We start from the raw sequence: 15,945 nt of genomic DNA, 5'->3' as shown, positions 1-15,945 counted from the left end.
CTCACAATGATAGTGAGAAGCCCTAGCTTTAAGTGACTGACAGGCTGTGCTGCTGATGTTTTTTAAAGCAATGATCAAAGCATCATAATCAAAGAGAGTGGGACATTTTTAAAAAGAGATTTTCTTTGTCTTTTTTTTTTTTGCCAGTCCTGGGCTTGAGCTCAGGGCCTGAGCACTGTCCTTGGACTTTCTCAAGGCTAGAGCTCTACCCTTGCGCCTCAGCACCACTTCCAGCTTTTTTCTATGCATGTGGTACCGAGGAATCAAACCCAGGTCTTCGTGCATGCTAGGCAAGCACTCTACCACTAGGACATACTCCCAGCCCCCTTTGTCTTTTTTTATTTAGATCAAATAAGGGCTTGGTTTAGTTTCACTGTGTTAAACTAGATCTTGTATCAGTACAATTTCTTTGTCTTAACTGTCATTGCCTTAATACAGTCTTATAATTGTATATTGTACTTCAATCATATATCCTTTCACTACTGAATTTACCCCTCCTCATATTGTTACAAAAAAACCCTTGTATGATGTGTGTGTGTGTGTGTGTGTGTGTGTGTGTTTAATCTTTCCTCTATTTGTATGCCTCGCCTCATTGTTGTCCTCTTATGAAAATGATTCCCCTTCCTGGCATTGATGGTTGTTCTATATAGTTGTTCAGAGGGGTTACACCAAGTATGCCCTGTGTACACAAAGCTCGCTCTATCTCTTCTATCTCATCTTTCTTTCTTTCTTTCTTTCTTTCTTTCTTTCTTTCTTTCTTTCTTTCTTTCTTTCTTTCTTTCCTTCTTTCTTTCTTTCTTTCTTTCTTTCTTTCTTTCTTTCTTTCTTTCTTTCTTTCTTTCTATCTATCACCCAGTACATGTTACTATCTATGGTTGTACTTTAGATCTAACTTTCACATATGAGAGAAAACATGCACTGTCTCTCTGAGCCTCATTTCACTTGACATATTTTTCCTAGATCCATCTATTAACATCAACTGATATAATGCTATTCCTTCTGATAGATGAGTAAAATTCCATTGGATATATATACTATTTTTTTGATCCACTCATTGTTTGTAGGGCCTCTGGGCTGTTTCCATAACTTGGCTTTGGTAAATGGTGAAGCAACGAACACAAATTTGCATGTGTTTTTACTGTACCCTGAGTTGTAATATTCTTGGTAGGTGCCCAAGTGGTTTGCTGGGTTAATAGAGTTCTGTGGTTAGATTTCTGAGGAATCTCTGAACCATCTTCCAGAGTGCTTGCAGTAGTTTTCATTTACAGAAAAGTCTAACTAAACTGAACACAGAAGCACACAGTTACAGAATAACAGGTATCCTGGCTACCATGAAAGGGAGGTCACTGAAGGCAACAACAGAGAAACTTAAGACACACAACCAGCCTCTTCCCTTCAAACTTCCCTTGCTCTCAAACAGACTTTTCAAAGAAGGAAAGACATTTCAGGATGAATAGGAAGGTCCAAGAAAGAGTGGTAAGCAGGGACAGGGGAACACGTGCAGTATACTGTTGGCCAAAGTTGTATGAAAGAGTGATGAACATATTTATTGCTGGGTGTGAACCTTTGGGCCCTTCACAATAATGCCCATGTCTTTACCTCACTACATGGTTAGGTTAGGTTGTGCCAAATTTTAGTACTTCCAAATCAACTGTTATGTCTTTCTGCCCTGTTAATATTTTGGCTGCTTGCCTATGCAATGCTTAAACAGTAATCTGGGCTCTAAGTCAGCTTCAGAAATGTGAAGCACTGTTGGGAAGGCACATTGGTTACTGTCTGCATTAAAAAAAAAATTCTTGGACTGGGAGTTTGGCCTAGTGGTGGAGTGATTGCCTACCATGCACCAAGACCTGGGTTCGATTCCTCAGTGCCACCTACATAGAAAAAAGCCAGAAGAGGTGTTGTGGCTCAAAGTGGTAGAGCTCTATCCTTGAAGAAAGCCCAAGGACAGTGCTCAGGCCCTGAGTACAAGCCCCAGGACTGGCAAAAAAATTTCTTATAGAGAGCATTGATAATACTTCATTTTAAAACATCTATTTCACATAACAATATCTATTGTATAGAGATATTTTTTGTACAGAGATTTAAAAGAAAGCAAATAGTGATCAATTATAAACTTAATCTGGCAAGAATATGTAAGAACATTATTTATTCTCTGTTGTAAGAAGTGCAGAATATATATAAGAAGGTGCTTTAGCAGGTTGAAACTTTCTTAATAAGGACCAAGAATCACAACAAATCAGAGAAAGGCTGCATAAGTGGGACTGCATTAAACTGCAGAGCTTTTGTATGGCAAAGGACATAGCTAGTAAATTAATTAAGAAGCCTACAGAATGGGAGAAGATCTTCACCAACCATACAACGGACAAAGGCCTCATATCTAAAATATATCAACAGCTCAAAAAATTGAATCACTCCAAAACTAATCTCCAAAGAAACAACCATCCCATTAAAAAATGGGCCAAAGACTTAAAGAGAGTCTTCTCTGAAGAAGAAACAAAAATGGCCTATAGACACATGAAGAAATGCTCGACACCTCTGGTCATAAAAGAAATGCAAGTCAAAACAACTCTAAGATTCCACCTCACTCCAGCTAGAATGGCCAGGATCAGGAAAACGAATAATAACAGATGCTGGAGGGGATGTGGCCAGGAGGGATCACTACTATACTGTCAGTGGGAGTGCAAACTCATTCAACCACTATGAAAAGCAGTATGACAGTGCCTCAAAAGACTAAACATAGAGCTCCCCTATGACCCAGCAATTCCACTACTTGGCATTTACCCAACCATCCAGAAACAAGGACATACTAAATCCACTAGCACAATGATGTTCATTGCAGCACTATTTACCATACCAAAGATATGGAACCAACCCAGGTGTCCCTCAGTTGATGAGTGGATCAACAAGTTGTGGTATTTTTACACAATGGAATTCTATGCTGCTGTCAGAATGACATTGCCCCATTTGTTAGGAAATGGAAAGACTTAGAAAAAATCATATTAAGTGAAGTAAGCCAGACTCAAAGGAAGTTAGGCTCAATGGTTTCCCTCATTTGTCATAATCAGTAGAAACCTTGGGCTCTCCTAGCAGAGATTTGCAATAGAGCAAAACCTAGATGCATAAGGCCATATAGTATGATGCTAAATGAAAGGACCTCTAGGATATAGAAACAAAAGCCATATAATGAGTGATTATTATGCTTAATGTACTATGTTATCTCTCATCTCTTTTGCTTGGTTATCTCATACTGTTACAGTATCTCACTTTGTTATCTGATATATTGGATATATTTGTATTTGGTTATTTGAAATTGGATAGGGAACAGGGGAAAACAAGATGAGGAGTGGGGTTTGGGGGAGGGAAATGGGGACCAAGACATGAGAAAGGGTATCAATGTATGTGAATTAATGCACCTTCTATCTGGTAAATATAATGTAGCCCTTCTATTATTTACATAAAAATATATGAAAAAAGAAGGCTAACAACTTTAACGTGAACTTCAGATATCCCTTGAGATATTCAAATTTTTACATAATTTTGTTAATGGTAGTATAATTCTGTATTGAAAACTAATGCTCATAGTGATCTTCACAGTTCACTCTAATAAATAAGGATTAAATGTTATTGTAGTTTAGAAATATCAACACACATTTTCATAGTAGTACTTAAACAAAAATGATTTTGGTTGTTAAGATCTCTGATTACCATAGCAAAACAAAGAATTCCTTTAGAATGTCATGTAATTCATTTTTGCTGTATATGACCTAAGATTGCTATCATAAATGTAGTTTGAAAATTCTGTGTATAGTAATCTCATTTTCAAAAGAAATGGTTGCATATTCAGTCTGGTGTAGCCTATTTCTTAATAAAATGTTTATAAGATACTTGAATATGAGACTAAAACAAGTGTTTCAACTTTAAATGTAAATACTCAATAAATTATCTAGGGTATTATAAGGTTTTAAAATCCAACCCCTCCCCCCTGGATTCTTGGGGCTTGAGCTAAAGGCCTTGGCACTTGTTCTGTGAGCTGTTTTGCCTAAAATGCTACTACCAGTACACTGAAGACTACTCTGCCACTTGAATCACGGCTCTACTTCTGGCTTTTCAGTGGCTAATCGGAGATAAGAGTATGAAGGGCTTTCTTTTTTCCCATTTGGCTGGCTTTTAACCATAATCCTCAGATCTCAGCTTCCCAAATATCTAGGATTATCTCTGGGAACCACTGGTGTCTAGCCTTCTGGATACATTTTTATTTATACTAATCGATGCTACTGGTACTAGGAAGGTTTTTTTCTTAACCCTTACACCAGATCCTAAAAAATTGATATATCTATCTATATATATTTGCAATGTATAGAAAGTGTATATATTAGAGTTTGGTGTGTGTGTGTGTGTGTGTGTGTGTGTGTGTGTGTGTGTGTGTGTGTGCGCGTGCGCATGTGTGCCTATACCAGGACTTGAGCAAGGGGCTATGGTCCCTTCCCATTAGGTATATTCTAATTCCCCAGGTTCATCCTATCAGCCAAGAAAAATCTTGGATGTTTCTGAGCTTTATTTTTAAAAGGCTGAATTTTCCTGTCTTTCAGGAAATGCCACGTAGGTAGAACTGCCAGACATGGGGTTAGAGGTCCCTTGGTATCCATCTGTGGTGGAGAGAGTTTCACAATTCCACTGGGAACACAAGAGCTCCCCTGAATTTACAGTTAATGTTGAGATTTTTCTGACTCTTGGCAGATATAATAGTCCTTTGTAGGCTCTTTTCAGCTGACTCAGGGCCACAGGCCAGATGCTACTTCATCACTAGGGTTTTGCTTGAGAGACATTATTTCTCCAAAAAGATCACACAAGTCAAGTGGGAACTCACCCTTCCCTAGACTGGTAATAGTGAGGTTAGTATAAAATTTTTCCTGAAATTCCATTTCTTAATTTATACATCCACTGAGGACTCAGTTTGTAGGAATTAGTGCCACAGCCTGGAAGAATAGAATATTGAACAAATAATAGTCTTAGGAAGGCAGAGGGTGGGGGTGATGCAAAGTGTGAGCTTCAGCGGATCTGAAGTGGTGTGTGCCTTCCATCTGGAGTCATCAGGTCTTTGCTGCCTGTGGTGAAGCCTGGCAGGAATCCCATCTACTTTCACCTTGGTCATGGCAATGGTCAGGATGATGATGTAGGCTCTCTTCCAGGTGGAAGTGAGGCAGTTCTTAATGGACTTCTTAACCCAAATGCAATCTCCAGGTTAGGAGGAATGGACTAGATCCAAGCTGGGTGGTGGCAGTGTCTACCAGTAAGTTGCCTGTAAGTTCTGTAGAAATTCAAGTGAGGAAACAATGTTGTTCAGCTAATATTTCAGAGTAAAGCTTGAGGAATAAGGGAAGGGTTCATCCAGACATTATTTCTCATGAGATAAACCCCACTCCATAAGGAGTACATAGATTTTTTCTTCTTTTTTTAAAATTATAAAGGTGATGTACAGAGGGGTTACAGTTATATAAATAAGGTAATAAGTATATGCCTTTTTGAACGATGTTACCCTTCCCTTCATTTCTCCCACTTTCCCCACCTTCTCTCCCATTCCCTCAATTTGTAAAGTTAATTACAAGAGTGTCTGTTGAGTACCACTGTTGCAATGCCCCCTATCTCAACATTCCTGTGATTCTCCTCTCATCCCCAAATCAGGTAAACTTACATATAATACAAAGTGTACATAAACTAAAAAAACAAAAAACAAAAAAAACAACAAACCAGTGACCCCATTGGGTAAACAGAGAGAAGAAAAAAATGAAGGAAACAAAGTGATTAACTGCATGTATCATGCTAAGAAGAAAAAATATAAACAAAACACAAAGAAGATCTCTTGTTTCCATACCTTGGAGAGTTCATTTTTATTAGCATCATTTTATTTATTTATTTTTATCTATTGTGGGTCATGGGGCTTGAACTCTGCATCTGGGCATTGTCCCTGAGCTCTTCAGTTCAAGGCTACTGTTATACCCTTGAGCCACAGCCCCACTTCCCATTTTCTAGTGATTAATTGGGGATGAGTCTCAGGTTTTTTAGTGCCAGAGCTGGCTTTGAGCCTCAGATCTCAGCCTCTTGAGTAGCTAGGATTATAGGCGTGAGCCACCGTGCCTGGCTTTAACATAATTTTGTAAGGTCATAAGTACATAACTATTGAGCTATTGTGTACTAGAATTATTCTGGACAAATACTAATTATTACAAATGAGGGACATCATAGAGCTGATGTTTCTTTGGGTCTAGCTTACTTCATTTATTATGATTTTTCCCCAAGTCTTTCCATTTCCCTATGGATGATATTATTCTTTCTGATAGAAATATAGAATTTCATTGTGCATATGTGCCACATTTTTCTTGTCCATTCACTATGGAGGGACATTTGGGTTGGTTTCATATCTTTGCCATGGTAAAGAACGCAACAATGACCATTTGTGCAGATAGCTTTCGTGTGGCCTCGTTTGTAGTCATTAGGATAAATATCCAGGGATGGAATTGCAGGGTCATAGGGGAACTCTACGTTTAGCCTTTTGAGGAACCTCCATACTGCTCTCCAGAGCGATTGAGCCAATAGACACCTGAAGAAATTTTCAACATCTCTGGCCATAAAAGAAATGCTCATGTGTCTATTGGCCATTCTTATTTTCTCTTCAGAGAAGTTTCTCTTTAAGTCTTTATCCCACCTATTAATGGAGTGGTTGTTTAAGGATTTTGTTTTTGGGGGTTTTAATTTTTTGACATCAAAATATATTTTATATATGAGGCCATTGTTTGTAGTATAGCTAGAGAAGATCTTTTCCCAGTTTGTGTACTATATCCTTTGCCATACAGAAGCTGTACAGTTTAATGTTGCATTTAACCAGCTTTTCTTTGATTTGTTGTGTTACTGGGTCTTTATTGAGAAAGTTTTGACCTGTTCCTTCCATAACATTTTCAGGGTATCTGATTTTACATTGAGGTCTTTGGTCCATTAGGAGTTGATTCTGGTGCAGGATGACATACAAGGATACAATTTCATTTTTTTACACATGTGTAGCCAATTCTGCCAGCACAATTTTTTAAAATAATTTTTTATTGAGATTAATAGAAGGGTTACAGTATATTCACCAGATAGAAGGTGCATAACTTCACAAACATTGATGCCCTTTCTCATGACATGGTCCCCATTTCCCTCCCACCCTTCCCTCGTTTATCTTGATTTCCCCCCTTCCCTATCCAATTTCAAATAACCAATTAAGTACATATAAAATATATCAGATAACAAGGTGAAATATTATAACAAGATGAGATAACCAAGGGATGGCAAAAGAGATGAGAGATAACATAATACGTTAAGGACAACAGTCACTCATTATATGGCTTTTGTTTCCTTACCCTGGAGGTCCTTACAGTTAGTGTCATACTATTTGGCCTAATGTCTCTAGATTTTGTTCTATTGTAAATCTCTGCTAGGAGAGCCCAAGGTTTCTACTGATTATGACAAATGAGGGAGACTATTGGGCCTATGTTCCTTTGAGTCTGGCTTACTTCACTTAATATGATTTTTTCTAAGTCTTTCCATTTCCTTACTAATGGGGTGATGTCATTCTTTCTGACAGCAGCATAGAATTCCATTGTGTATAAATACCACATCTTGTGGATCCACTCATCAACTGAGGGGCATCTGGGTTGGTTCCATATCTTTGCTATGATAAATAGCAGCACCATTTTTTGAAGAGGCTATCTTTTTCCCGTGTGATAATTTTGGCTTCCTTATCAAAGATAAGGTGGCCATAGGTCTGTGGAATCATTTCTGGGTCAATTCTATTCCATTGGTACTCAGGCTTGTTCATGTGCCAGTACCAAAACTTTTTTTTTTAAATTACTGTGGCTTTGTAGTGGATTTGAAGTTTGATACTGTTCTTCCTGCTAAGGATTGTTTTTGCTTTTGAGGGTTTTCTGTTATTCCATATGAAATTTTGGATTGCATCTTCTATTTCATTAAAGAATGTTGTTGGGATATTGATGAGTATTGCATTAAATTTGTAGATAGCTTTCGGCAGCATTGCCATTTTCATGATGTTAATCTCAATCCAGGAGCATGGGAGTTTTTTCCACTTTCTTAAATCTGCTTTAATTTTCTTTTTCAGGTTTTACAAGTTTTCATTGTAGAGGTCCTTCACAACTTTGGTTAAGTTATTTCCTAGGTATTTTATTTTCGTTGAGGCTATTACAAAAGGAGTTGATATCATAATTTATCCTGCTCTTCTCATTTTTGGTATACAGAAAAGCTATTGATTTTCATGGTTTAACTTTATATCCTACTTTGTCAAAGTTTCAGATCAGCTCAAGTAACTTAGGAGAGAAATCTATGGGTTCTTTAAATACAGGATCATGTCATCTGTAAAGAAGGAGAGTTTTACTTCTTCCTTCCTTATTTGGCCCCCTTGAGGTTTGTCTCTTGCCTTATTGCTCTTCCTAGCAAATCTAGTACTGTTTGTGGAGAGAGGATATGCTGTCTTGTTCCTGATTTTAAAGGAAATGGCTTTAACTTTTCCCATCAAGCATAATGTTAGCTGTAGGTTTGTCATATACAGCCCTTAGATTGAAGAATGTTCCATAAATACATGGGTTCTCCGGAGCTTTCATCATAAAGGGGTGTTGGGTCTTGCCAAATGCTTTTTCTGCATCTATTGACATGATGATGTGGTTCTCGTTCTTGCTCCTTATTGTGTGTTAGATTACATTAAGTGACTTGGATATATCGAACTATGTATCCCTGGAATGAAATCTGTGATCATAATATGTGAGTTTTTGATTAATTTTTGAAGCTGGTTGGCCAGAATTTTATTTAGAAGTTCTGCATCGATGTTCATTAAAGTAATGTGTCTATAGGTCTCTTTTCTTTCCCTATCTGGTTTTGGGATAAAGGTTATGTTGGCCTTGTAAAACAAGTTTGGTACTGATTTTTCACTTTCAACTTCATTGAAGAGTTTGAATAGTATTATATTGAGCTCTCCTTTGAAGGCCTTAGAGAATTGGTCTGTGAACCTGTCTGGTCCTGGGATTTTCTTGGGTGGGATGTCTTCTATTGCCTTTTCTGTTTCAGTACTTGATATGGGTCTATTTAGTTGGTTTAAATCTTCCTGGTTTAGTTTGGGTATATCAATGTTTGCTACAAATGCTTCCATTCTTTCCAGATTCTTAAGTTTATTAGCATAAAGGTTTTCAAAGCTTTCCTTTACAATGTTCTGAGTCTTGCTTTTTTCTGTCATGATTTTCCCACTCATCTCTGATTTATTTATTTGAGGGTGTTTTCTCTCTCTTTTGATCATATTTGCTAAAGGTCTGTCAATTTTGTTATTTTTTTCAAAAACCAACTTTGTTTTTTTGAGTTTTGCTATGTTTTTTTTTAACTCTAATTCATTGAATCCAGATTTGATTTTAGTTATTTGTTTCTATCTATTGGATTAGGGTTTGGTTTATTGCTCTTTTTTAAGGAGCTTAAGGTCCATCATTAAATTGTTTGTTTGATATTTCTTTAATTTGTTGAGGTAGGCACCCAGCACTATACTTTGTCCTCTGAGTACTGCCTTTACTGTGCTCCAGAGGAACAGCTGCATTTTTGTGTGTTCATTTTTGTTTAATATCATAAATGTTTGAATTTTGTTTCTGGTCTCTTCAATAACTCACTAGAGATCCAACAATGTTTTGTTCAGTCTCCATGTGTAGCAAAATTTTCTATGGTGGCTTTTCTTGTTGAGCTCTAATTCCACTGTGGCTTGAGAGAATGCAAGGAATAATTTCAATATTTCTGAATTTCACAGATTTGCTTTATAACTTAAAATGTGACCTATTTTGAAGAATGTGCCATGTGCTTCCAAGAACACATATTCTGATCACGCTGGGTAAAATGTTCTATAGATGTCTGTTAAGTTGTTTTTTTTTATGCAGTGGTTTATTTCTGAGGTTTCTCTGCTGAGTTTTTGCTGGGTGGAACTATCCAGAGGCAACAGTGGGATGTTAAAGTCACCAACAATCAATGTGTTTGGATCTATGTGTGTTTTTAGGATAAGTAGTATTTGTTTGATGAGTTTAGTGTATAGATAGTTGGCATTTGGTGTATAGATATTTAGAATTGTTATATTCCTTCGTAGGAGAAATCCCTTTGTTAGTATGTAATATCCTGTTTTGTGTCTTCTCACTAATTTTAATTTGAAATCTATTTTATCTGTTATTAGATTGCAACTTCAGCATTTGCTTGATAGATTATGTTCCAGTCTTTCACATTCAGAATATGTTTGTTTTTGTGGGCAAGGTATGTTTTTTGAAGACAGCAGATAGATGGATCTTGCTTTTTGATCCAAATAGTCAATCTATGTCATTTAATTGGGAGCATTAAGTCCACTAATATTGATAGTTATGATTGGGAGGTATTTGGTAGTCCCTGACATGTTTTCTACCTTCTTAGGGATTGTGCCTTATCAATTCTTACTATAATTATCTGGGTTTCTGTTTAGGCGCTGTTCCTCTGCCAATATCATGTTCTTGTTGGTTTTCTATGGGTGGAACATCTTTGAGTATTTTCTGTTAATTCTGGTTTGATGGAGATAAACTGTTTCAATCTTTCCTTGCCCTGGAAGATTTTAATTTGTTCCTGAGTTTTGAAAGATTGCTTAGCTGGGTATACTATTCTTGGTTGGAAGTTGTTTGTCTTTAAGTCATTGCATAACCCATTCCAGGCTCTCCTTTTTTCATGGGCTCTACTGAGAAATCTCTAGTTATTCTGATTGGTTTTCCTGACAGCTCTGAGGATCCTTTCCTTGGTGTGTACTGGTCTTGTGCAGATCACAATGTGATGGTGGGATGTCCTGTTCTGATCTGGTATGTTTGTGGTTTTGAAGGCTTCTTATAATCTCAATTGGCCTATCCTTTTGGATGTTCAGCAAGTTCTCTGCTAAGATTCTGTTAAATATATTCCCTATTACAAGGTGGCCACGAGGACAAGGTGGCTGTACTTAGGACTGGTATCCATAGTTCACTACAAAAGAGCAATATTGGCCTCAAAAGTTACTGGGAGAAAAAAAATCTGTTAAGAAATGGAAGAAGAGTGATAACTGGTGTTTCCAAGACAGAAATGTTGTGATATCAGACATTGCAACTTATTGCTCTACCCAGAAAGAACAACCATGGAAGAAGGACTTTCTAAAAGTGATAGATCATCCTTAACACATATCTCATCTATCAAAACATTAAAAAGTTCAAGGGTTTAGTTTGTCTGGGTTTGGATGGTTTTTGTTCATTTCCTCCACAGTACCTTTTAGCTTTCTAATTTCTTTTCTTTTTTGGCCAGTCCTGGGCTTGAGCTCAGGGCCTGAGCACTGTCCTTGGACTTTCTCAAGGTTAGAGCTCTACCACCTGAGCCTCAGCACCACTTCTGGTTTTTTCTATGTATATGGTACTGAGGAATCAAACCCAGGTCTTCATGCATGCTAAGCAAGCACTCTACCAGTAGGCCAAACTCCCGGCCCATAGCTTTCTAATTTCTCTAATGGTGATAAGAACTCTAAAGGAGATGTCCTCAAGCTGTGCCTAGTGGTAACTTTCAGACAGAACCTGAAAAATTCCTGTCTCACATCTTGTGTTAATGTTGAAACACACAATAAGAAAGAAAAGCCAGGCGCCAGTGGCTCAGGACTGTAATTCTCTCTTCACAGGAGGCTGAAATCTGAGGATTACAGTTCAAAGCCAGTAAAGCCAGTCTGAGCATAAAAGACCATGAGATTCTTATCTCCAGCTAACCACCAGAAAATTGGGAGTGGCACTGTGGCTCAAGTGGCAGAGTGATAGCCTTGAGCTGAAGAGCTTAGGGACAGAGCCCAGGCCCAGAGTTCAAGCCTCACAACTGACCCCAAAAAAGAAAAAATTGAGATAAAAATATGTGACATATATTTATTTCTATTTCAAAAGTTAGACAACGTAATTTAAAAGTTGAGATGAAAATATTTTCTTGGAGTTGCAGTCTTGAGTCCATTATGCAAACCATTGTCTGTCTCTTTTCAAAGTCACTCTCCATATTTTTTTTTTTTTTGGCAATCCTGGGTTTGGGCTCAGGGCCTGAGCACTGTCCTTGGATTTTCTCAAGGCGAGAGGTTTACTGCTTGAGCCTCAGCATCACTGCCAGCTTTTTTTTTCTATGTATGTGGTACCGAGGAATTGAACCTAGGTCTTCGTGCATGCTAGGCAAACACTCTACTACTAGGCCAAATTCCCAGCCCCAGTGTCCATATTTCTAAATGATGTACTTTTATAGCTCTCAATTTAGACATAAAGTGTTTAACTAAGAGAGTTCATGTACATGCACCCACAGCCTACACTACTTTTCTACTTCCCGTTTTCCTAAAGGAGACAATATAGTTGATTAAATTGCTTTTTTGTTCACACCATTAATACTTTTCAAGCCTGAACTGGGATGTTTATGGAAGGAGTCTATTTGTATCATGTAGTGTGTATTTCTTTCTCCTTTTAACATTTGTTCATTTTCTCAGGTAGCTATGATGAATTCATGTTCAGATATTCTGGCAGAACTTCAGTCTTTTTCCCAAATCTCCAAGGGACAGTTTTGCTTGTTTGTCTTACAGTTATTTTAGAGTTTCTTGTCCTTCTGCTCCCATTTGTTCTGGTTTGCTTCTGTGTTTCACCGAAGTCCAAGCTTTATCAACAACTTGAGTATTTCCTTTACTCTTCCGTTTATTGTATGTCCTGTATCTTCTACACCACTTCTTCACTACTTCTTTACTTACACTCTGAGTACAGATCCTTCAGTGGCTACTTGAGAAGACAGTAACTTTAGAGAAAAATGACTCTCTTCAGTGGTTAGATGTTTTATGTTCACCCTTTATTTTTTTGTGGGTCATCGGGTAGGTTCTTCAGTGTTAGGCCTACTTTGAAGTGTGCTTTGTGTGTGTGTTTAGGGGGATTATATCATTTTAGTTTTATTTGACACAGTGGACACTAGATGGCTCCACAAAAGCACATATATTCAGAAAATCCCATTTAGTTGAACATTTTGAAGGCTTCATAAAATCTTTTTTTTAAATTTTCTTTCTTCATATATTTTTTTCATAAAATCTTTTTATAAAAGGAAGTTTATAGCGCTATCAATGTTTGAGAAGTAATGCACACTTCACCTGATAAATATAACTGTAACCCCTGTATACATTAATCTGACAATAAAATTCAAAAAAGAAAATTTATGTTATTTGTTAATAACAAGAAAATGAGTTTAACAGCACATTAAGAAATGAATATTGATAAATTTTCTGACTGTCCTTTGCTGCTAATAAATATTTGTTAAAAACATATTGTACATTTTTGATACTGAGAGATTAGCTGGGAGTGAACAAATGTACATAGTCCTGTCCATGTGGAAATTACTGGCTAAAGAATTTGGAAAATAAATAATTGCAAATAATTAATTAAGCAGTTTCAAGTCTCCAATGTTGGATGAAGAGCTAAAAAATGTAATATGTAATGGGATGTCTAACTTAGACTAGGTCAAGGAAAGCTTCTCTGAGGAAATGAGTCCAAGCAAAAATTTGCAGGATGAACTGGATTTTGAAGCAGTTGGCTACAAAGATGTGTGCTTCATCCTGAAAACCAACACCAGTCTCATGGAGTGGGAGAGTACATGGAAGGGCATCCTTTAAGGTTACTAATACATAAGGATTATCATAGTGACATAAGACAAATGCCCATTTTTCTAGAACAAATAGTTTTCTAATAGCTTCAGACACCTGGTTCAGAGAATGATGAACATCTTCTAGATAGAGTAGGTTGAACATTTATCCAGGTAGAGTAACAGATAATCTTTAATCAACAGTCAGTGTGGGTTTAGAGCAGTCACTGAGGTAACTGGAAATTGGGTCAGAGAAGGGTTTTGAGTATCCTCTGCTCTGTTAAATATTACCTCTGCATGATCCTAAAGTGGTCAGGAGGAGGAGAACAGGTTCCAGACTATGACCATTCACTATGTACTGTGAGTATATTTCAATGTAGTGATATGTACTGAGTGGATTAAGTTCTTGTAGGAACACAGTCTTGCTCTTTGAAGAATACTGTCTTAGAAAACCAGGAGAAATGAAAAAGAAGAAAAACTACATACAGGACATAATAAGAACCTTTTGCTTGCATATCTTGGAGTTTATGTTGATACACTCCATTTTTTTTTTTTGCCAGTCCTGGGCTTGGGCTCAGGGCCTGAGCACTGTCCCTGGATTTTCTCAAGGCTAGGGCTCTACCACTTGAGCCACAGCACCACTTCTGGCTTTTTGTTATGTATGTGGTACCGAGGAATCGAACCCGAGTCTTTGTGCATGCTAGGCAAGCACTCTATCACTAGGCCAAACTCCTGGGCCCCGATATACTCCATTTTATATGGTCTTATGCCCTAAGCAACTGGGTTATTGAGATCTGCTAAGAATATCTTGGACATATTCTTGTTTTCTGTACTTTGTGTCTTGTGTACAAGATTACTTGATATGTGGAAGGGAAAGGGAATCACAGAAACAGCAGGACAAAAGATGAACTAATGCAACGTTGATGCTCACTCGACTGTTGGAGACAAACCTTACAACTTGGGGAACAGAGAGGGGTAAGTGGAAAAAAATGAGGGATGGAGTAACAATGAACAAAACCAAATGTGCTCCTTACCTTAACTCTGTAACTGTAACTCCCCTGGTCACCACCTTTTCAATAAAGAATGCTTACTTAAGGGTAGTTAGAATCGCACTTATGTCTTGTATTTTCAGTCTTATTTAATTCAATATTTCTAAACTTGACCATAAAAATTATGGGAGCTGAGAAAAATGCTCATTCATAGTTGTTCTTTCTGAAAGAGAACTTTCTGAATAAGAACTTCCCAGGGAGCACTTGTCAATCTAGATGCTAAGAAGCACCTCGTATTATTCCTGGGAACGATAGAAGACACTATTCTTTTTTTTTCATATATTTTTATTGTAATTAATAGAAGGGTTAAATTATATTCACCAGATAGAAGGTGCATTACTTCACATACATTGATACCCTTTCCCTTGTAGAAGACACTATTCTATTATAATGCAATGTGAAAGAAAAGTAAAAAAATATAGCAACTAGAAAATATACGTGTTGATAAAATTAATAGGAGTAATTCTGTACAAAATTGATTATTGCTTTGTTCATATTGATGCATTAGAAAAATAGAAATGGAAAGAAAAGACTACTGGATGTCCTTTGGAAAATGAAGCATTTTCTCATATGTATTTTACGTAATTTATTGTAGACTCAAAGTTACTTTATAACTTTGTAATTAGTAGTCTTTATATGATGATTTCTTTCCAGCAAGATAAAATTACATCTTATGAAGATTCAGTCCAGTTGAGATTCTCTTTTATTTGTATATTTCAAGCAAATTTATCATTTTAACAGCCACGCAGACACATATACACATGCTCATATTCTGGATTTTCCTTGAAATAGGTTGGATTATTTTTTTTTGGTTCTCTCAGGAATTAATGAGGGATGTATTTCCTTTAAAAGTTACCAGCAAGCCATATGCTATTCACATCTCTGGTTATTTTTAAGACAGAATCTCATTTTTGCCTGTAAAACTGGGTCTGTATCTCAGAGTTCTTACTTACACTTCCTGTGGGCACTGGGATGACTGGAAAGAACCATTGCACCCAGATTACAAACTTTTGCCCAGACTGACCTTGAACCATGAGCTACCTGACATCAGGTTTCTATGTAGCTAGGATTATAGACATGAAATCACCACAGGCAGTTTTCTGCATGTTTTTCTTTTATTTCAGTCTTGGGGCCTGAACTCAGGGGTTGGGAACTGTCTGTGAGCTTTCTCAAGGCTAGCACTGTACCATTTGAGCCAACAACACCACTTCCACCT

Source organism: Megascapheus bottae, chromosome 9 (genome assembly GCF_031878675.1).
Source record: "Megascapheus bottae isolate mThoBot1 chromosome 9, mThoBot2.hap1, whole genome shotgun sequence".
NCBI classification, from domain to species: domain Eukaryota; kingdom Metazoa; phylum Chordata; class Mammalia; order Rodentia; family Geomyidae; genus Megascapheus; species Megascapheus bottae.
The sequence above is the reverse complement of the archived record's forward strand: the minus strand, read 5'-3'. Positions refer to the sequence as shown.